This window comes from Bos indicus x Bos taurus, chromosome 14 (genome assembly GCF_003369695.1).
Source record: "Bos indicus x Bos taurus breed Angus x Brahman F1 hybrid chromosome 14, Bos_hybrid_MaternalHap_v2.0, whole genome shotgun sequence".
Classification (NCBI taxonomy): domain Eukaryota; kingdom Metazoa; phylum Chordata; class Mammalia; order Artiodactyla; family Bovidae; genus Bos; species Bos indicus x Bos taurus.
This window is the reverse complement of record NC_040089.1, coordinates 4,336,500-4,358,901: the sequence shown is the minus strand read 5'-3', so window position 1 is coordinate 4,358,901 and position 22,402 is coordinate 4,336,500. Positions and strand designations below refer to the sequence as shown.

The window sequence follows — 22,402 nt, the reverse complement described above, 5'->3', positions numbered from 1 at the left end:
TGATGTGAACTCTATCGCTAAACAATATTGCCTATTGTAAAATGACTCCTGCTGGGGAGACTGAATCTGGACTGGGAGAAGTCTGGGTATCAGATGGGGGTGCCTTGTTTTGGAATTCTCTGAACTTAGAGACTCCTGTGCTAAGCGTGTGTTTTCAGGCATCCTAGAAGCTCTCCTTACACAGTTTTTACATGAGATAAACAGCTCCTGACAGGCAGGAGGCTCTTAAGCCAGAGTGAAATCCCCATCATTAATGTGGGCTGTTCCTCTTTCCTCCAAGCTGTCTTGCTTGTGCTTATTTCTTTGTCACCAACCCACATTCTTCCTTCAATCCCTCCCATCATCACATCCTCTGGGAACTCCTACCCAGACCTTGCCCCACTCAGGGTAAAGCGCTCCTTCATGTGGCTTCTACATCACCACGGACTTCCTCTCTTCTATCCTATTATCCTCGTTTTTCTCCCTGTTTCTTCACTTGAGCCCTACTTGATGGTCACGGTTGCAAGGTCTGCCACTTGACAGCTGCCAAAGCCATCTCTGTAAACCTAAGCTGATGACGTCACTCCTAATGGCAGGCGCTTTCTCATTTGTTATCCAAAAAAAAAAAAAAAACTTCCTTTTCTCTCTAAATGGAATTTTGGCATTATCTGGCTCAGTCACATACCACAATAATAAGCACTCTACAGACACCCTTTTCATCAGTAGGGGTCACAAGACCTAGTTCAGACCAAGCAGATGTTAGTGGAAGCCTGTTGGATGGGATTATGAGAAAGCAATTGTTTTCTGACAAAAGAGAGAGACCTGGTGACAGGAGTCTTTCACTCTTCCCCCTTCCTGCTTCCTACACATCTGAAATACGGACACCATGCCTGATGTTAGAGAAAAGACCCCACCACCATGAATCTGAAAAAGCAAGTTGCGTGCTAAAGATGGCAGAGCAGGAAATTGGGCAGAACATCAAGCTGTGTCCTTGATGTCTTCCTGCAACCAGTGGTAGAAGCCAGATGTCATTACATAAAACTCCATTTGGATAACTTACTGTCATTAGGTGTCTATTGTCACAGCTAAACCCAGTTTTTGCTGACACACAACTATATATAATACATTCTCCAACAGGGTAAAATCCCAACCCACTGCCATAACAGCTCTTTCATCTCAGAGCCCACATACCTTATCATTCTCATCTCCTAACACCTCCTCATCACCACATGCTCTCTGAGTCCCAATCATTCTAATGGGTCCATTAGCAAGTACCCTAAAAAACCCTTCTTTCCACAGGAACTTGTCTTTGCACAGGTTCTTCTGATGTGGAATACTGTTTCCCACTAGTTGGAGACATAAAGCTAGTCTACCAAGGCTGGCTCACCTCCTCTACAGTCTTCCTTGATAGCTCCTCCCTCCTTTGAATTCCAGACAGCACCCCATGGCTGATTTTCTTACAGCAATTAGTAAATTACTTTCAAATTATTAATCATCTGCCTCCTCCCCCATAACTTGAAACCCAGAGAGCTATCAGGCATTCAACATGTGTTTAAAGGTACCTCTAAATCTACGGCTTCCATCTACTGAAGCTGTGACCTTCAGCTTCTCCAAATTACTAAAATAATGTATAGAGATAAGCCTAAAGCGACCATAGCATTCTGTACTCTAACAAGTGCCCCACCCTTGGGTGTGTGCAGAATAAAATCCTAATGGAATCCTAGAGTAGAGCACCTTGCAGATTAAAAACAATAATGTATGAAAAGTGCTTATCACAATGCCTGCTAAATAAGTTCAATCAATATTAGCTATTGGGATGATAATGATTGTGTCTTTGAATCCTCAGCCCTGGACTTGACCCAGGGTAAGTACCCAGTAATATTTTCTGGATGTAGAAATCAAATGAAATCCAGGTTTATTCTTAGTTCTAAATTATAAAGCATTCTGAAGTCCCTGCCTAAAATAATACAGAAATCATAATGGTATCCCTGGATACCTAATTTTCCCACCAAAATATCCCCTGATATTTCTCCCCTGGAGCTTACCCCATTAAGCAGACTCAGTGCCTGCTTAAGACAGTCTGTTTCCAAGCACAGTGAGACCCTGGGGCAGGAGCTTTCTGAGAAGGTTCTCGGTGGAATCAATTGTGCTGGCAGGACTGGGCTAATAATAAACAAGGCTGAACAATGCAGCTGGTAGTTGGAACTGGATGTCCTTGGGCCTCTGGGAGTTCGGCTCTGGATTTTCCATTCTTAAGAATTTAATGTTCCTGTGTAACTTCCATGGGGGCTCTCGAGACAAGTGAGGGCTGGAGAGAATTGAGTGGCCATTCACAACCAGTGCGCAGCTCAGGGCGGCTAGGCTGCATGAGCAGCTCTCAGCCTGGGCTGGTGGCTCAGAGGAAACCTCAGAACTTCAGTAATTCGGATCCATCCTGTTCCAAAACATTTGCACCTTGACATGCTGGGATCACCCTATTTCCGTGGGTCATTGCACTGGGCAGTACAATAAAATCCTAGTTGAACGATTCAATGATATAAGCATTTAAAGTCCACCTATGGTATGAAAGCATCTCATGCAAAGACTGGCACAGTAAAGGACAAAAACACTATGGACATAACAGACGCAGAGGATACTAAGAAGAGGTGGCAAGAATACACAGAAGAATTGTACAAAAAGATCCTAATGACCCAGATAACCACAATGGTGTAATTACTCACCTAGAGCCAGGCATCCTGGAGTTCAAAGTCAGGTGGACCTTAGGAAGCATCACTATGAACAAAGCTAGTGGAGGTGATGGAATTCCAGCTGCGATATTTCAAGTCCTAAAAGATGATGCCATTAAAGTACCACACACAATGTGCCAGCAAATTTGGAAAAAATCTGGATGAAGCACAAGCTGGAATCAAGATTGTCAGGAGAAATACCAATAACCTCAGATATGCAGATGACACCACCCTTATGGCAGAAAGTGAAGAGGAACTGAAGAGCCTCTTGATGAAAGTGAAAGAAGAGAGTGAAAAAGCTGGCTTAAAGCTCAACATTCAGAAAACGAAAATCATGGCATCTGGTCCCATCACTTCATGGGAAATAGATGGGGAAACAATGGAAACAGTGACAAACTTTATTTTCTTGGGCTCCAAAATCACTGCAGATGGTGACTGAAGCCACAAAATTAAAAGATACTTGCTCCTTGGAAGAAAAGCTATGACCGACCTAGACAGCATATTAAAAGACAGAGACATTACTCTGCCAGCAAAGGTCCATCTAGTCAAAGTTACGGTTTTTCTAGCAGTCATGTATGGATGTGACAATTGGACTATATAGAAAGCTGAGCACCAAAGAACTGATGCTTTTGAACTGTGGTATTGGAGAAAACTCTTGAGAGTCCCTTGGACTGCAAGGAGATCCAACCAGTCCATCCTAAAGGAAATCAGTCCTGACTATTCATTGGAAGGACTGATGCTGAAGCTGAAGCTCCAGTACTTTGGCCACTTGAAGCAAATAACTGACTCACTGGAAAAGACCCTGATGCTGGGAAAGATTGAAGGCAGGAGGAGAAGGGGATGATAGAGGATGAGATGATTGGATGGCATCACCAACTTGATGGATATGAGTCTGAGCAAGCTCTGGGAGTTGGTGATGGACAGGGAGGCCTGGCGTGCTACAGTCCATGGGGTTGCAAAGAGTCTAACACGACCGAGCGACTGAACTGAGCTAAATGGTATGAAAGCATTGGGAAGAAAGATGAACTATGAAATAGATTCAGTTTTCACACTGCTCACATTCTAATATGACAGAAAAAAAATATGTAGCAAATGCCTCTATTAAAAGAATAAATACAGTATATACGAAAGAAATAAGGGGGGGGGGGAGGAAAGAGAGCATCAGAAAAGGAACAAATTCAAAAGAAACTTGAAATTATTTCTTAGTGGAAGAAAGCCCAACAGAAACAACAACAGGAGTCACCTCCTCGTCCTCCTTGTTTTAAAAATAGGGAGACAGGTAGCCACTATGGAGAACAGTATGGAGGTTCCTTACAAAACTAAAAATAAAGTTACCATATGACCCAGTGATCCCACTCCTGGACATGTATCCAGAAAAAAATGAGGAACTCAAAAAAAATACATGGACCCCAATGTTCATAGCAACACTATTTACAATAGCCAAGACATGGAAGCAACCTAAATGTCCATCGATAGGTGAATGGATAAAGAAGATGTGGTGTGTGTGTGTGTGTGTGTGTGCGTGTGTGTGGAACGTATATAAATGGAATAGTACTTATTCAGCCATAAAGAATGAAATACCATCTGCAGCAATTGGATGAACCTAGAGATGATCACACTAAAGTGGAGTCGGACAGAGAAAGACAAATACCCTATGATAGCACCTACATGTAGAATCGAAAAAATGATACAAACTAACTTATTTACAAAATACAAATAAACTTACAGACACAGAAAAGAAACTTATGGTTACCAAAGGGAAAAGGGTGGGAGAGAGATAAATTAGGCGTTTGGGATTAATGGATATATACTGTGTATAAAGTAGATAAACAAGGACCTACTGCATAGCACAGGGAACTCTACTCAATGTCTTGTAATCACCCATAAAGAAAAGGAATCTGAAAAATAATATATATACATATATTTAACTTAAAAACTTTGCTGTATATCTGAAACTAATACAACATTGTAAATTATCTATGCTCCAATAAAAAGTTGCTTGTTTTGAAAAAAAGTGAGCCTTAGAGAAGCAACGGAGAAGGCAATGGCACCCCACTCCAGTACTCTTGCCTGGAAAATCCCACGGACGGAGGAGACTGGTAGGCTGCAGTCCATGGGGTCGCACAGAGTCGGACACGACTGAAGCGACTTAGCAGCAGCAGCAGCAGCAGCAGCAGAGAAGCAAGTGCACTTGCTTCCGTTCCCGTCATTCTGTGAGCACTTTGCCAGCATTCCTGTTTTATAACTCAGCCTCATGAAAGGGATTAGGAATCAGAGGGCCCTAAATTGGAATTTGTACTCTAACTGTGATCATTTGTGCAATTTTCTGGCAAGTTACTCCATCTCTCTAAGCTTCAGAATCTCCATTTGTGAAAATGGTCTAGAAAGAATCTTTTCAGCTCATACAACTGTTGTGAGGAATCCAAGAGAAAATCCACGTCAAGTGGCTGGTTCAGGGAAAGTGTTCACATACGTGTTGAAGGTACATACGCATTAGTAAATGAATGAATGAAGGTTCAAGTGCACCGTCTGGAAGAAGAAATAAAACAAGTTACTACTGCCCGGGGTGTCTGCCTTCCCCTACTCTCCCACTGCAAAAATGTAAGTCCCGAGAGAGAGAGACTAAGTCTTGTCTTCTCAACAAGATTCCAGAATGTAGCATGAGGCCTGGCCCTAAGTACATGCTTGAGTAAACTTCTTTCACTAATAAAATGGCTCTTCCTTCTCAATTCTTTTGCTCTGTGTCAGGCATTTTTATAAGCCCTATGCCTGAGGTGGGCATATTGTCCAGGCCACCTATGAGGAAAGTGGCCTTGCTACCCTTCTATTTGACAGATAAAGCAACAGATTCTGTCCCAAGAAAGAGACAAAGAAGGACTTAAATCAATGTTTGATGTGCAGACAGTAACATTTATTGAGTCTTGCAATATGCCAGATACCATCCTAAACATTTTACTTATATTAATATTTGTTCTTTAATCCTCACAAAGATCTGAAAGCAGCACTATTGTATTTATTCGCTCATTTGGCAGCACTGGGTCTCAGCTGCAGCATGCAGGATCCTCCCTCTTCCGCGCAGCTTGTGGGATCCTGACTTGCAGCAGGCGAACTCTTGGTTGCAGAATGTGGGATCCAGTTCCCTGACCAGGGATGTAAGCCTGGCCTCCTGCATTGGGGGTGCAGAGTCAGCCTCTAGACCACCAGGGAAGCCCCAAGAGATACTATTTTTTTAATCCCAATTTTATAAATGCATAAATATAATCACAGCAGGGATGAGTAATCTGCCCACGGGCACACAGGTCACCAGGAGCAGAGCCAGGCTTTGAGCAGAGCCTCACTGTCACACTCAGCAACCTTGAAGGGTTTAATTCTGTGGTCAAGCTACATCCAGCTCCTGTGGGAGGCCAGAGAAGATGACGGAGTCAGCCTTCAGAAGAGTGTTCATGCTCAGTCATATCTAACTCTTGGACCCCGTGGACTGCAGCCCGCCAGCCTCCTCTGTCCACAGGATTCTCCAGGCAAGACACTGGAGTGGGTTACCATGCCCTTGTCCAGGGGATCTTCCCAATCCAGGGATCAAATCTGCATCTCCTGCATTGGCAGGCAGATTCTTTACCACTGAGCCACCTGGGAAGCTCCTCAGAAGGATGGAGAAAGGTTTTTCAAGAGATGATGACTGAGGTGAATCTGAATCAATGAAGAAGTTGCCCAGATGAAAGCGTGTCAGGGTATGATGTGGGGGGTGTGTGCAGATGTTTATGTGTGTGTGCGCATGTGTGTCTGTGTGTATTCACTCTCCATCTCTCTGGCAACCACAATCAGGACCCCAAGATTTTCTGCAAAGGAAACCTCAAGCACAGTGCACACTTCATTCCTGCCATGACTCACATTATATGTCCCTGGGCGCCAACCCAGCCTCAGTTTTAACTTAAAATGAGATTTATCCTAAAGCACATATTGATTTAAAGTTTAGATGTATAAATTAACATCCCAGAAGTTTTGACACGTACATTAATCACTGAATTTTGAATGAAAATTTCCAGGAGGATGTGCAATTAAACCACACAAAGAAAGCAAGACAGATCTGCTGTTTCAGTAAGCATATTTTCTTTCATTTTGGATGGAGATAGTCAACTAAGTATAAAGTGGAAAGGCAAACACTTAAAATTCAAACTGCTTACCTACACAATTAAAGAAGACACAGACTGCTCTAGATTTCTTTCTTCTTTTTTTTAAAGGCCGCTAATTCCAGAAGTGTCTTTTCAAGTAAACATGCTGTATCCTTTTCATGCATAATCCAGAATCAAAAGACGCTGGAAGCAGACCTGTATTAAAGGTCATCAAACAAATCCTCTTCTCATCTTCTTCATATTCCAAGTCAAACAGAAGCTCAATTCCATTTCCCAAGTTTAAACAACTGCATGGTTAAAAGCCAAATATTTTGACTGAGTAGTTTTGGGCTTTTACTTTTGGTCTTTTGTTTTGCTTTGCTTTTATGATCTATAGCTTAATTTTAAATGCCCTTCACAAGGGACGCCTATGGGGTGGCTGAAAAGGAATAAGCCTTGGGATCAGGCCAGTTTCAGGGACGATTCAGGCTTCCTCTCTTGCTATCTGTGGGACTCAGCAAGTGATTTCCCCCTCTCTGTGCCTGCGTCTCTCCGGCTTTAAAGATCACTAGTAACACCTCCTGCATGAGGATTAAATAAAACTATCACCAGGGAAATATTTATGACAGTCACCAGCACAGAGAAGGTATTCCGAAACAGCTTCCTGTCTCTCTCATCTGTACTACATAGAACTCAATATCTGCCTGTCACTTTAAAAGGATTGATGATCTTTTTTTTTTTTTTTTTGTCTCCAATACATGCATGTTTTTGGAAAGAAAGAGGAAAAGAGAAAGCCAAGGGAATCTCATTCTGATATTCAGAAGCAATTATATTAATATTCATTTTATTCTCCCAAAGGTTCACACCAGTCAGCACGCTAAAAAAAAAAAAATCACGCTTGATGAATTCTACCTTGGGCACAAGATTCCAAAGATAATCTTATATTTAAACATTTCCTCTAAGCAAACTGAAAAAGGCCATTTATTCTTCGGTGCATTTTATATTCTGATTTAAAATCAATAAGGTTTCACAAAAACCACCGTTCAGTCATCCACTCTTCCCCTGTAGTAATACCTCTGCCATGAGGATGTGTGCCCAGAAATTAATTTTCAAGATGATTTATACCAAATGCTTTAAATATCAAATACTTTTATATTTAATTTTAGCAATTTTCAATGTAACTCATTTTAGAAATTATACTCCCATGCCTTCTTTCAGCAGAGTTTACAGACTGTAATTTAGTTCTTCCTTGATGACTCACTGTCACACTTCGGAACATAACTTATTGCTTTGTGCTATTATGCTTTGACGCACTCAAAGACCCCTCAAGCCTGAACATCTCCAAGTTCCTTCACTCAGGATCCAAAGGCTCCACCTAAGGGATTTCCCTTCGTCCACCCCATAGAGAGGTTCCATTCAAACAAGAGTCTCATTCAGGTTCTTCAGTTTTCACAGCAGGATGCCAACCTTACCATTCTCTGTGTGTGTGTGCTTAGTCGCTCAGTCGTATCCAACTCTTTGGGACCCCATGGACTGTATGTAGCCCACCAGGTTTCTCTATCCATGGGACTCCCCAGGCAAGAATACTGTGGGTTGCCGTATCCTCCTCCAAGGGATCTTCCCAGCCCAGGCACTAAACCTGAGTCTCCTGTGTCTCCTGCATTGCAGGTGGATTCTTTACCCACTGAGTCATGGGGAAAGCCCTCACCACCCTCTGAGATGGCATTAAAGTTCACAAATGAGCCTTTACTTACAATAAACACTGATTAATCACCTATAGCATGTCAAGTATTACAACAGTGTTGAGTTTGCTTTATTTTTTAATTCAATTTTCATTAACGTCTTCTTATGAGTTGCCTGTTTTTGTTGTTTCACAGTTAAAGAAACTAAGATCAGTGCAGGTAATGTAACACAATATCCTCAAGAGAAGCTGAGGTTATGGCAGGGTTATCAGGAGAGCACTGCTGGAATTACATACCATAGACCCATAAGGAGGGAACTCCTAGAAAAGAGGGATAATGGATGGACCTAGAGATTGTCATGGGGCTTCCCAGGCAGCACCAGTGGTAAAGAACCTGCATCCCAATGCAGGAGACAAAAGAGATGCTGATTTGATTCCCTGGGTTGGACTTCCCTGGTGCCTCAGACACTAAAGAATCTTCCAGCAATGCGGGAGACCTTGGTTCGATTCCTGGGTTGGGAAGATCCCCTGGAGAAGGGAATGGCAACCTACTCCAGTATTCTAGCCTGGAGAATCCCATGGACAGAGGAGCCTGGTGAGCTACAATCCATGGGGCTGCAGAGTCGGACATGACTGAAATGACTTAGCACACACAGAAATTATCATACGAAGCAAAGTAAAAGAAACACAAATACTGTATTGTATCACTTATATGTGGAATCTGAAATATGATGCAAATGAACTTCCCTACAAAACAGAAACAGACTAATAGACATAGAGAAAAGACTTGTTGCTGGGGGTGTGCAGGGGAGGGATGAATTGGGAGTTTGAGATTAACAGATGTAAACTATTATATATAGAATGCATAAACAACAATCTCTTACAGTACAGCATAGAGAACTATTGATATACTGAATATATAAGTGTAAAATATAGCAAGCAAAGAGAGGAAGCCAGGTTCAATACATTATTCGGTGCGTCTATAACAAGTATGAGACATGAATGAATATATGGCTGAGTGGAATAGAAGAAAAGCTATCCAAGCTGAGAAGCTGAAAGCCAAGGTGCTATCGGGGCATTCAGCTTGACTAGGAAGGCATCTAAGATAATGGCAGGTGCTGAAGCAAACAAGACCCAGGGACCAGAATGAATGGAGACTGGACAGCAATGTGTGAGCAAAAGACCAGTCTGTGACTGGTCAGTCCAATAGGCACCAGCATAGCTTGCAGCCCACTGTAACTTTCCTTCAATGCTCTTAATAGAAGAATAAGGGGGAGATTTCCCTGGTAGTCCAGTGGTTAAGACTTGCACTTCCACTGCAGGAAGCATGGGTTTGATCCCTGGTTGGGGAACTAAGATCTGGTATGTTGTGTGGCATAGCCAAAAATAAACCTAAAAAAAAAAATTATATTGATGCAAAAAAATCCATGATGAACTAAACTTTTAATGTTTTTAAGAAATGTATGAGCAGGAGAAGGTGTGGCTAAATGGGGAAAGGAACCCACAGCAGGGCTCCCTGGGCTCCAAGCATTACACAGTTTAAGGAGACCCTTTTAGTCATGTTTACACAACTGCCTAATGCGAACAGACATTCTAAGGGGATCACAGGGTTGTGCGACCGAACACTGTGAGCTCCCCAAGAAGCAGCTATGGGGAGGTTTGTTTGTCTTAAAGGAGGACTTGGAAGGAGCTCTAATGGGAAGAAGTGGAAACATCAGTTAGAATGTGGTAGACCTACTGGTGCTTCACCCTGCCCCCCTCCCCCAGGCTCGTGTGTGCCCATCACTGAGTTACCGTGTTGGCTGGTAATAACCTATTATTGCTCTGTCCTCCGAAGGACTTTCCTGAGCTGACAGGAGCTGCCTGCCCCAGAAATACTTGGGTAGACAGATCCCCCAGAGTTGGCTCCATGAGAATGGTCTTGCTTGCTTCAGGACGGAAAGCAGATCCGGCTGAGCTTAGGTGAGGCACCCACACCTACGCCTGCCTTCTTCCCTGCCTATTTCTGCTCTCCTCACTCCCTCTGAGGTTTCCACTGAAAGCAGCCTCTCAACCAATCACCTGTACAAGATCCATCTTGGGATGCGACAGGTAAGTCTGTGTCACAGAACCTGAGGCAGGAAGCAGGGGGGACCACTCCACAGAGGCCACATAACTGTCCGGGGTCACTTGGCTGACAAATGTCAGAAGTAGGATAACCATCCAACCAGGTTTGTCCGGGACTGAGGGTAGTCCCAGGATGCCAGACTCTTAGTTTGCAAACTTGAACAGTCCCAGAAAAAAAAAAAAAAAGAGAGAGAGAGAGAGAGAAGTTGGTCACTGTAGTCAGACTGGGATTCAGTCTCAGGTCTAGGGAATTCCCTGGAAGTCCAGGGGTTAGGATTCCAGGCTTTCGCTGCTTAGAGTTGGGGTTTGATCCCTTGTTGGGGAACTAAAATCCCACAAGCCATGAGGTGAGGCCAAAACAAACCGATCCAAGGCAGTCACATTCTAAACAGCCCCCGGCTCTAGAAAGTGTCTTTCATTAAAATGCGTGTTGATTTATGTATAACCTAGGCACCTACTCGCTCAGGCATCAACAGAGAACACACCACCCCATGGTGCCCACAAAGGGATGTCTGTAGGCTTTGAAACCACCCAATCCCTCTCCTAGAACACAGATTCTTATTTGGGGTCCACGGAAGGAAGGGCTTCAGGGGATCCATAACCCTTCTGATAAAAGTGTTGTTTCTTTCTTTCTTTCTTTCTTTTTGTTTGTTTTTTGGAGAATGACTGCAGATTTCATCAGATCCTCAAAGTGATCCTCAATGTAATGAAGGTTAAGAACCATTGTCCAGGAACACATTGCTTTTATTTCCAGATTAAGTTGAACAGTGGGGTGCTGCACTTCTGTCTCATAGTTGCTGGCCTCAAGCAGAGCTGTTTCCCACCTCAGTGGCCAAAACACCCACCTCTGCATTTACTAGAGCATAGTGGGTGGGAATCATCTACCTTCATCCCCAGGTTGTCTTCATCTCAGTACCGGGAGAAATTTTTCCTTTTTCTTTTTTTTTAATTTAAATGGAAACTTGAAACATATTTGTCAGGGTTGGCTGAGAAAACAGGAAGGGGAGGTGGTTCCCTGCAGGGAGCGGGTGCATAAGGGACCAGGAAGTGTTTCAGTGTCCCCACCTGATGATCAGGAGCTCGGAACGGCACTTAAATAGGACTGTGGGTATTTGTGTTAATTGGAAGAGTGTTATTCTATTACTGGAGATTCCTGGTATTAATTCCTCTACATGCACTTTAATGAATATGGGCTCTATGCTCACTGAGTGCCAGGAAATCTCTTCTAGGAACTTGGTGCAGCTATAAACATGACAAACTCCCTGCACCACGGAGCTTACCATCTTCAATGGAGATAATCAATTAAACAAGCAAATACATATGTAATAATATTAAAACAGTTATACAGTGATGAGTGATGTGGAGAAAAATGAAGCAAGCTCTGAGGGGCTATTTGACTAGGGTGGTGCAGGGAGACCTCTATAAAGAAAAGACTGGATGAGGGGAAAGAGCCCTGGAAACATCAAGGCTGACTTCCTAGCCGGCAGTATGGAGACAGAGTAAAAAGCCCTTAAGGGAAGAGGAAATTCTAGAATGTGTGTTTTGTATTTTTTCTTCTTTTTTTGAATGGGTTGAATAGGCGGTGTTATCGACCTTGTGAGTCTAAAAGAACACTTTTATTTCCTCATTCTATATACTCCCTGGGGTGATCACTGCTCCCCCCATGCTCTCAATTAACATCTATGTGCTGATGATCTTCTAAGCTCAGATTCAAGTCAAGAACTCCTTTCCGAGCTTGACTGATAACTCAAATTGCATAAAACATACATGGGTTTCCACAGAGATCTAAAAATCTACTTATCCAAAATAGAAGTCATCATTTCCCCCTGAAAATCTCTTCCTTCCCCTGTGTCCCCAGGCCAGTGAACAACATCAAGGCCAATCCATTAGAAAATTAGGAGTCATCCTTGATAATTCTGCACTTTCAGATACTGTATATTGAGTCATCCATACTTCCCAGTGTTCAACTGCCTTAATATTTCTGAAGTTTATTCTCCTTTCTTTATCTCTGTGACCTTAACCATGGTCAGGACCATCACTACCTCCTGCGATGACCTCCAATCACATCTCTACACGTCCTGACTTGCTCCCCTCACATGCACTCTCTCTACTGCAGCCAGAATCCAAAATACACATCTGTGTCTGTCATTTCCCATTGTAAAATCCTCTCACTGCTGAATGAAGCTGGAAGCATCACATTTGCTGGTTTCAAATTACATCACAAAGCCATAGTCATTAAAACAGCACGGTCATGGTAAAAAACAGACACATAGAAAGGGCAAAAATAAACCCACACATATACAGTCGACTAATCTTTGACAAGGGTGTCGTGAATACACAATGAGGAAAGGATAACCTCTTTGATAAATGGTGTTGGGAAAACTGGATACTCACATGCAAATGAATAAAACCAAACCCTTATCTTACACCTTGCACAAAAATCAACTCAAAGTGGAGAACAAAAGATTTGAAGCCAAAAATCTCCTAGGGATACATAGCAGGGAAAGTTACTAATGCAAGTCTTCACGATGACTTTTTGGATACAGCACCAAAAGCACAGGCAACAACAGTGAAAATTAAATAAGTGAGACCACATTAAACTAAAAAGCTCTGCATAGAAAAGGAAATAATTGGCAGGGTAAAAAGGCAACTTACAAAAGAGGAGAAAATTTTGGAAGCTATATATCTGATAAACAGTTAATATGCAAAATATCTAAGGAACTCAGACAACTCAATAGCGCAAAAAAAAAAAAAAAAAAGATAAGTGTTGGCAAGGATGTGGAGAAAAGGGAACTCTGGTGCACTGTTGGTGGGAAGATAAATCAGTACAGCCATTATGGAAAACAGCATGAAAGTTTCTTTAAGAAATTTAAAATAGAACTACCATATGACTCAGCAATCCCATTTCTGGGTGTATGTCCAAAAGAATTGAAATCAGGATCTCAAAGAGATATCTGCAATCCTACACTCACTGCAGCATTCTTCACAACAGCCGAGATACAGAAGCAGCAATGCACACGTGTGGACGAATGAATGAAGATGTGGATGCAGACAATGGACTGTTACTCAGGCTTTAAAATAATTAAGGAAACCCTGTCATTTGTAACAACATAAAAGGAGGATATAATGCTAAGCAATATAGATCAAAATGTGTACAATCTCATTTAAAGGTGAAATCAGACAGTCAAACTCGCAGAAACAGCAGGTGCAATGGTGGTCACCAGCGGCTGGGGGAGGGGCACATGGGGACACACTGGTCAGAGGTGCATGCGTGCTAAGTCGTCTCAGTTGTGTCTAACTCTTTGTGACCCCATGGACTGCAGCCCACCAGGCTCCTCTGTCCATGTGATTCTCCAGGCAAGAATACTGGAGTGGGTTGCCATTTCCTACTGCAGGGAATATTCCTGACCCAGGGATCAAACCTGAGTCTCCTGAATTGCAGGTGGGTTCTTGACCACTAGAGCCACCTGGGAAGCCTTTGGCCAAAGGTACAAAGTTTTAGTTCTGTAAGATGAGTAAGCTCTGAAGAGCTAATTCAGAGAATGGTGACTATAGGTAACAATACTGTATTGTACACTTGAAATTTGTTAAGATGGGAGATAATAAGTGTTCTCATCACATCTGATTTTAGTCTCTCAAAGATCTCTCTAGCTGCCCTGTGCAGAGTATAGTGAAGGTGCACATATGGAGCAGAGATGCCCATTTAGAGGCTCTTGTGTTCGTTCAGGTGACAGATGAAGGTGCTGGGTGCAGTAAAGATGTAAAGAAACCTCTGAGTGTCGCCCATGATCCCTCCCTCCTATTGACCCACATTCAAGGTCAAAAGGCCTTACAGTGTTCCTCTGATATTTTTATGACAAAGGAAGTAGCTTGTTCATTCAACTGACCCCTCTTCATCTCTCCCTCATTAGGATTCCTGCTCTCACTATCCCCTATCCATCACTTCTCTTCATCTTAATTCCCCTTCTTGAATTCAAGACTTTTTTTTTCTGATGGCACCCAGTGGCATGTGGAATCCCAGTTCCCCAACCAGGGATCAATCCTGTCTTGAAAATAGGAAGTCCTATCCACCGGACCATGAGGGAAGTCCTAAATTCAAGACTCTTATCTGAAAAGTCTCCAGAGAGGCCATCATATTTCTGGCTTGAACCATCCTCTTGACTCTAAACTCTATTCTGAAGCTAGGGAGAGTTGTCGGTCCACTTCTAAACCTCTCCATGTTTCCCAAGACCTTCAGGTTAGAGGACAAACTCCTTGGCTGGCCTCAAAAGACTCGCCAAGACGTGCCCCTCTTCTGTCCCCAGCCTCAACAGACACCGCTTTACCTGTGTTCCAGCCTTGCCCATTCATATCACTTCTTCACTACCCCCAGCCTCCACGGCTTTACACGTTACCTCCTACTGAGGGCCCCTCCCCCCACTTGGAAATTTCTGTAGATTTCTTTTAGGCCCTCTCTCTTCTGTGAGGGCTTCCCAGGTAGCACGAGTGGTAAAGAAACCACCCGTCAATATAGGAGACAAAAGAGATGAGGGTTGGATCCCTGGGTTGTGAAGATCCCCTGAAGGAGGGCACGGCAACCCACTCCAGTATTCTTGCCTGGAGCATCCCATGGACAGGGGAGCCTGGTGGGCTATAGTCCATGGGGTCACAAAGAGTTAGACATGACTGAAGCACCTTAACACAACGCACTCTTCTGTGAAGACTTTCTTGACAGTCCCTCCCAGGAAATGTATCAAATGTCTCTCCCCTTTGCTTTCCAGAACCCAGCCTTGCCTAGTTCATTCTTCTGTTTCCATGCCTGATCCCCAAATACCTGGGGCAGCTCTTGGCCTTGCTCACAGGTGAAACCCCTGCCCTGGTGTGATGAGTCACACGCAGCAGGCTCTTGATTCAAATTTCCTGACCTGGGCACACACAGTGCCTGTCCAACCACATCAGAGGTGGAAGGCCATGGGAAAGAGCCTTGGCCCAGCTGGCCAATTTCACTTGTGATGCTAAAACCTCCCTTGAGAATTGCTCCTGAAATCAGTGTGCAGCCATCTAGAAATGATTCATGCTTGAACAGAAATATTTGATGTTGCTGAGCACCCAGAGTCTGGGAAGCTCAGTGAATATTAGGGATATCTGTGAATCCCCTCCAGCTCTCGCAGGTAAGACAGAGTTTCATCCACACAATGTCTTATATTTTTAATGAAAGAGGTCTTCCAGGATGGACAGAGCAGCAGACCATCTTACTTGAGGCCAGATAAGAAGCAGGGTGGGACAAGGAGAGATGGTAGGGTGCACTCAATACCTGCTTAAGTCCCATGACCACGGGACAATTCTAAAAGAGAAATATGGTGGGGAAGAAGCGGGTATACAGGCATGAGCTGTGCTTAGTCGCTCAGTCATGTCCAATTCTTTGCGATCCCATGGACTGTAGCCCAAGTATCCCCAAGGACTGTAGACTTTGTCCACAGGCAAGATCCCTTTTTTTTTTTTTTAAACATGTAGATTTGTTTTAGATTGGTTTGGTACATGATACAGATTGGTTTTGCAGTTTTTAATGAACTGAAATTTGTCCACAGGCAAGAATACTGGAGTGGGTTGCCACACCCCCCCCCCCTCCAGGGGATATTCTTAACTTGGGATTGAACCCAGGTCTTCCACACTGTAGGCAGGTTCTTTATCAGCTGAGGCCATGTGCATTAAAATGTAGTATTTGGACAAGTGACAAGCTTTGACCCAAAAGACAGCCAGAGGGCCACAGAGGTAACCTTGGTGAGGACAAATATTAATTAACAGATGGGAACACTGAAATCAGGAAGATGGGGCCACCAAAATCACCCAGACTGTTTATAGATGAATAAACAGAGGCCCACAAAGGTGAGGAGGCCAGGTCGACAGTCCTGTGAGCAGTTAGCTTCAGAGTCGGGATGAGCACTCAGCACTCAAATCTAAACTTTGAGCTTATTCCACTGTTTCCTGGCATCCTACATGGAAAGAGGGCCCTTAGAAACCACCATCCTCCTATTAGTAGCTTTTCTACCCCTGCCTGTCCTCTGCCCCCAGTGCCCTCTAAAAGATAAATGAAATACAGGCATAGAGAGAGAATGCATTTGGGGACATTTCTCAAAAAAGTTGGAACTTCTATTATGGGCAATTACATCTGTCATTTGGAAATTACAGATATCGTGAATTACGTGCCAGGCATGTCACTTTTCTTATAACGTATGCCTTGCCAACCCGTCGTGAAAGGTAGCTGCAATTATAACAGTACAGAGACAAGGCAGATGGCTGAGGGGACAAAGCGAGGCACTGAAGGTCACAGAGAGCTAACAAGTGTAAGAGTCAGTGTTTCCAGCTCACTTTGTCTTACGTTGTGTAATCAGACACAGAGATTTTGCTCATTTTCTAGGACCAAAAAAAATGAAAAGAAATAAGGTACTGGGATTGTTTTTCACTGCACAGCTTCCCATTCATCCCTAGCGCTTGGCGTCTTCGAGATACAGGGATCACCATATTTCACAAATGAGAGAACAGGAAGGCCATGAGTCTTTGTCCCGGGTCCTCTTAGTACCAGGATTCAAATCTAGGCCTTCCTGATCCAGCCTATGTGCTTTTCCATTACACTGGAGCTGAAATCAAGGAAAGATATTGAATGGAGAGAAGTACATTTTCAGTTTAAAATACGCCATCAGATGTTTCCAGCAAATGCTATAGGAAGGCCATTCAACACCAGATTACCGTTATTCTAAAGTACCCGCTCAAAAAGATATGAGCATTTTTAAGACAAAATATGTGTTTTTGTTCGCCTAAACTCTGCTTCAGTGGGTTGACCCTAAATAACGCACAACAACCCAGCAAGCATCCTTCAGGCTTACTGCACAGACTGAGACTGAGGAAGGCAGCTCTGTCAGCCTTTGTGCAGCCTCTTCTGGGGCTGGCGGTCATGCTGCAGGTAAGACTTGTGCACGCCTTCAACAACCATCTGTCATGACAGCGGCTGTGCCAGGTGCAGGGACCACAATTGGGATACAATAGAACCCAGATCCTGCCCACAGGAAGCATGGAATCTAGAAGCAGAGTGACAAATGCAAGCGACAACATGACACAGCACAGGCTGTCACAGAGCAGGTCCAAAGTGCTGTGGGAGCACAGGGGAGAGTCCAGAAAGGCTTCCTGGAGGAAGGGGCATTTGAGTTGTGTCGTGAACAGAAAAAGGAAATGAGAAATGGTCCATTTGAGGCAGAGAGACCAGCGTGAGCAATCTCAGGGTTAGAAAAGAGCAGAGAATGGTGTAAGACAGTCCAGCCATGCCATCAAGCTATAAGCCTTCAAACTGGCGAAGATTTGGTAAACACCTGGCATTACAGAGCACAGCTGGGTGAAGGTGAACTTTGCCCCAACGAGCTCACAATGTGCGTCCAACGAATCCATCTAAGCAGCACTGAAATGAGTCCCCACCATGTGCAAACCGCTGTTCACAGGGGAAAATGCCTAGTCCAGCCCTGCGGAGAGCAAACCTCAGTGTTCCCAAACTAGATAAGTACTGCATTTGATGCCAAAGCCCTTGACCTTCAACATCTGCAGGCAAGGATGACATGCTGTGTTTCCTCTGATAAAGCCCTCTTTATATTTCCCTGAGTGTATCTTGGACCAGACTACAGGGTTTCAGCTGTGAGTCACTGACCGATATTTCTACTCCTTGTTCATAGCTGAAGCGCATTAAATGACCTGAGAAAGGGAGTTTCTTTAGAAAACAATGATAATTCCTTTTATTTGCACGAGACATTAGGTTTTGAAAAGTTCTTCCCCATCCACCCTCCCCATCATCCCACCTGACTGTCTCAAGAGCCTGGCAAGCATCAAGAACTGTTAGCATCCCCATTCCACAGATGAGACAAGGGAGTCTCAGTGAGGTGGGGAAATTCAAGGTCACACAGCAAGTGTATGAAGAAATCAAGGCTCCTATCAATGTTTCCTGGCTCCCAAATCATGTCCTCTTTTCTCTACACCTCACCATCTGCCTGGAATACAGTAATATCATTCTCATTAAGACAGAAATCCCAAATGAAAGGCTGGTCAAGTCACAACCCCACAGGCAACATAACTACAGCATAAATTAAAAGCCCAATTAAAGAACATGGCCTTTTAACTGGGACTTATCACTATCCCCAGAAGCCCGAGTATAAAGACAGAGCCTGTAAAAGTCAATGGCTGCCCATCTCAGAAATTACCCAGAGACCCACTTACCCATATGCAAAAGAGACGTTAGACCCAAATTATTCACCCAACTTCATCTCCCTCCTCTACAGTCTTCTGGAGCCCTGACCCCTGCTGAGCTGGGTTTGGAATCATGCCCAAACCTTTGCCCCTCTCTCTGGTCTCCAGACAAGGTTAACAGTCCATCCTCTGAGAATAGCACTGGTGCCTCTCAGCTCTGACACATCCCCTAATATCAGGAACAGCAGAACCTGATGGAAAAACAATGCCTCCGTAGTTCAAACAGAGAACTGAAGCTGAATTTTCTAGCTGTTTGAAAGTGAAATAGTTTGCCCACGGCTGGTGTCCTCTTTGGCCAAGGGGACAAAGAGTATTATTGTAATCCCTGAAAGTCTTATTTTGCTGACAATAGTTGTAAGGACGGCTAGACATGAGTTAAGGGGAAAAAAAGAGGGAAATTTTTGACCGTTCATTTATAATTTTATATCTATTCCCACTCCACCGGTTATGGCCAAAGGCAATCATGTGATAAACTTCAGGGATACCCTGGGTCCAAAGATGGTAACAGTTACCACTCCCCCTTGTCTAAATATCCCTTCCAGTTGCTAGGCTTGAAACTGACTTTACAAAACAAGACCTGGTGAGCGCTCTGCTCCCTTTCCGTGTCAAATACCACCCACCCTTGCCCCTGGCCAAGCCACAGGGTCAGCCTGGACCACAGAGAATCACTATCCCTGCCTCAGTTCTTCCCAACATGGTCCTCCCCCCAGCCTGCTCTGGGTCAAGGGCTCCGAGAACCTGCCTGCAGAAGGGTCGGGATGTGCCCTCTCAGCCTCCACCTGGGACTTCCGTGGGGATCACCTCATTAACCCAGCGTCTCCCCACCAAGTCACATCAGATTGCCCCTTGTACCCTCTCAAGACGTGTCCAGATGTGCCCTCAGACTAGAAGACAGAGACTGGTGGAGACAGAAGGAGATAAAGCACATTTCGCGGCGGCGGAATCCCTGTTAAGTAAGAAAGGCATCCAACTAGCAACCACGCTTCCAGAAACGTCACTGCCACAGAGGACAGAGTTTTGCAGCTGCCGAGCCTGGAGCGCTCTCACCTACCTGTCTTCCCACTGCAGGGCTCCCCTCTCTCACCTCCGGGGCCACCAGCTCCTCGGTCCCTCACTCAGCTCTTTCCGCCTCTTTCAGTCGCCAACACTTGCAGCGGCAATGGGAGGACCGCGGAGTCCGGGCACCTGCGAGCTGGGTCTCGGGTCCCCGCAGCAAGGCTGCCTGGAGGAGGAGCGAGAGGCTGCTGCCCTCGCCGCCGCCGCTGCCGCCGCCGTGGTGCTGATGCGGTTGCTATGGTTATGGAACTCCGCAACTGCCCCCCTCTCGGCGCAACAGCTGCCCGGCCGCGGCCTCTTCCGGGGCAGCCCCGGTGAAGCGGGGCCGGGTGGCAAGGCTGCCAACGCTGGCGAAAAGGACCCGCCGCCACCACTGCGAAAAGGCAAAAAAGGACCGAGCGCCCGCGCCCGCGCCCGCGCTCTCGGCTCTCGCCCGCTGGCTTCGCTCACCTCCGCGCCCTCGCTTCTCCCCTTCCCTCGCCGGGACGCGGCCAGACCCCGGCACCCGGCGCGCAGCGCGCCCTCGCGGCCTGGAGAGCCGTTCCTGCCGCCGACGACTGGCCCGGTTCCCCGCAGCCCTGCGCAGCGCCCCGAGGCTGCGCGTCGGGCGCGGAGGCGCGGCGCCCCCTTTCCCCAGCCTCGGCCCTCTCCGCCGCCAGTCGGCGACGGGAGCCCGCGGGCCGGGCCGGATGCCCAGGAGCCAGACCCCGCCCGCCCGCCCGCCCGGCCCGTGTAAGGGGGCGCAAGCAGCTCGAGACCCGAAGCCCACCGGCTCCCGCCAGCCAGTTCTGGCCGCGAGCATGCTCAGTCTTCGCCTCGGGAGTTGCCCTCCTGAATTAAAGACTAGGATGCCCGGGGAAATAGAAAGGTTCTCTCCAGACCTCACTCTACCCTCTTCCCTGCCCAGGGAGGCGGGGTACGGATGACAGGGGTTAGAGCAGGCGGCAGTGATGGTAAACTTTGAAGAGGGGCCTAGGGGCAACACATGAGATGCCCGAGAAAGGGTGAATGCCCTAAGCAATCAATTTTCCCAATACAGTCAGCAGTGGCTGTCAATCAATTGGCTAACCCATCATTGGCTAGTCACCTACTTCATGCTGGACATTAAAGATTCAGACATGTCTACGATTTGGTCCCCGGAAGAGGGGAGAAGACTGAGGAGAGTTAAACCAACTCCCCGCCTACTGAGCATGCTTAACCAGGCACTGCACATGGAGAGGTCTCTAATTCTTGCCATCTCTGTTTTAGGAAGGACTCCAGGCACCCATGATACAGATAAGAGCCTCAAAGACAAAAGCCAAGATTGGGACTGCAGAGACCAGTGCTTCCTCCTTTAGACTGGGTTGCACTAATTCACAATCCAAGAAGAGATGTGCTTGTAACCAAACTGTTACAACTAGGGTGATTAGTGTCTAACCCAAAGGAATGTGCCCCAAGACCTATGTTCCCACTCACCCCCAACTCCTAATGGGGTAAATAGCATTATGGCTTGTCACTGTGAAGCCTTCTTCTTCATTTCCTGCTCTGCTCATGAAGAGGAGAGGAGGAGCACAGAGATACTATAAAAACTGAGCCTCCAGGCAGTCAGGAGTAGGGAGCTGTGTGGACATTACCCATGTATCGGGACCCAGGGGTCTCCCCATGGACACCAATCACAGATCCCTGGTGGCCAACAAGATATCCAATATCATGCAACTGGAGCACTGTCCTCTAGGTCCTCAGGTGCCCTCGCCCCATGCCCTCATGTAGACAGAAACTCAGGGCCCTGCTCCAAACTGGTGCATTCTCAGCTCGGCTGAATGAGGCTCTGAACAGCTAGGGGACTACAAGAGGTCTTGAGAAAAGCCCTCCCTGACCACTGCCCAGGGTGGGTCTAGGTGGAACCAACTGAAAAGCAGAAGTAACCCTCCACAGTTACCCCACCAGCCAGGGACTGACCCACCATCCGTCAGATCACACAAGCCAGAGACCTAGCATCACCCTGGGGTCCTGGGCTCCCTGCCTGCTTGTCTTTACCCATCCCATTCCACTCGACCCACACACACCTAATGAGATACCGCCTTCGGTCATTTCCACCATGTAAGCAGCAATCAACGTTGTCATTAGCAGGGACCTCACAGGAATTTTTTTTTTTTTTTTAATGTCTTACAGTAGGAGGCAGTGAGTACTAGTGTCTCTAGAGAAATGGGTCTCAGCATTATGGTTTGAGGTGGCCATTTCCAGATGGGACAGGAAGACACTGACAGACACGAGCCCAGTCCAGCTCCAGATGAAAGGTAACACCCCACATGAAGAGCTGAGAGATACAGCTGAGTGTGGGGAGCTCCTGGCTGCGTTTGGTTCTGGAGGGAAGGAGGTAGCCCCCCTCACAGGACCAGAGGGGCTCGAGCCCCTTCAGAATGAGCAAGCGATGACAGCTGAGTGGACCTGCATTGTCTCACTGTGTTGTAGAAAGCAGGCTTTCGATGGTGACATCCTGT

General features: G+C 45.7%; 1 protein-coding gene across 3 annotated transcripts in view; it reads right to left on the bottom strand.

The window, feature by feature from the left end:
* The window catches only part of FAM135B (family with sequence similarity 135 member B), a 256,371-nt gene extending 236,073 nt beyond the window's left edge, over window positions 1-20,298 (bottom strand). For 2 of the 3 annotated variants that reach the window (XM_027560771.1, XM_027560773.1), the window contains exon 1: window positions 19,918-20,298. The gene's annotated coding sequence lies outside the window, so the exon portion shown is untranslated. Of the gene's footprint in view, window positions 1-2,024; window positions 2,118-19,917 lie in introns of those variants that run through there. The other variant, XM_027560772.1, reaches the window with a different exon arrangement.
* Between the last annotated feature and the right edge of the window lie 2,104 nt (window positions 20,299-22,402).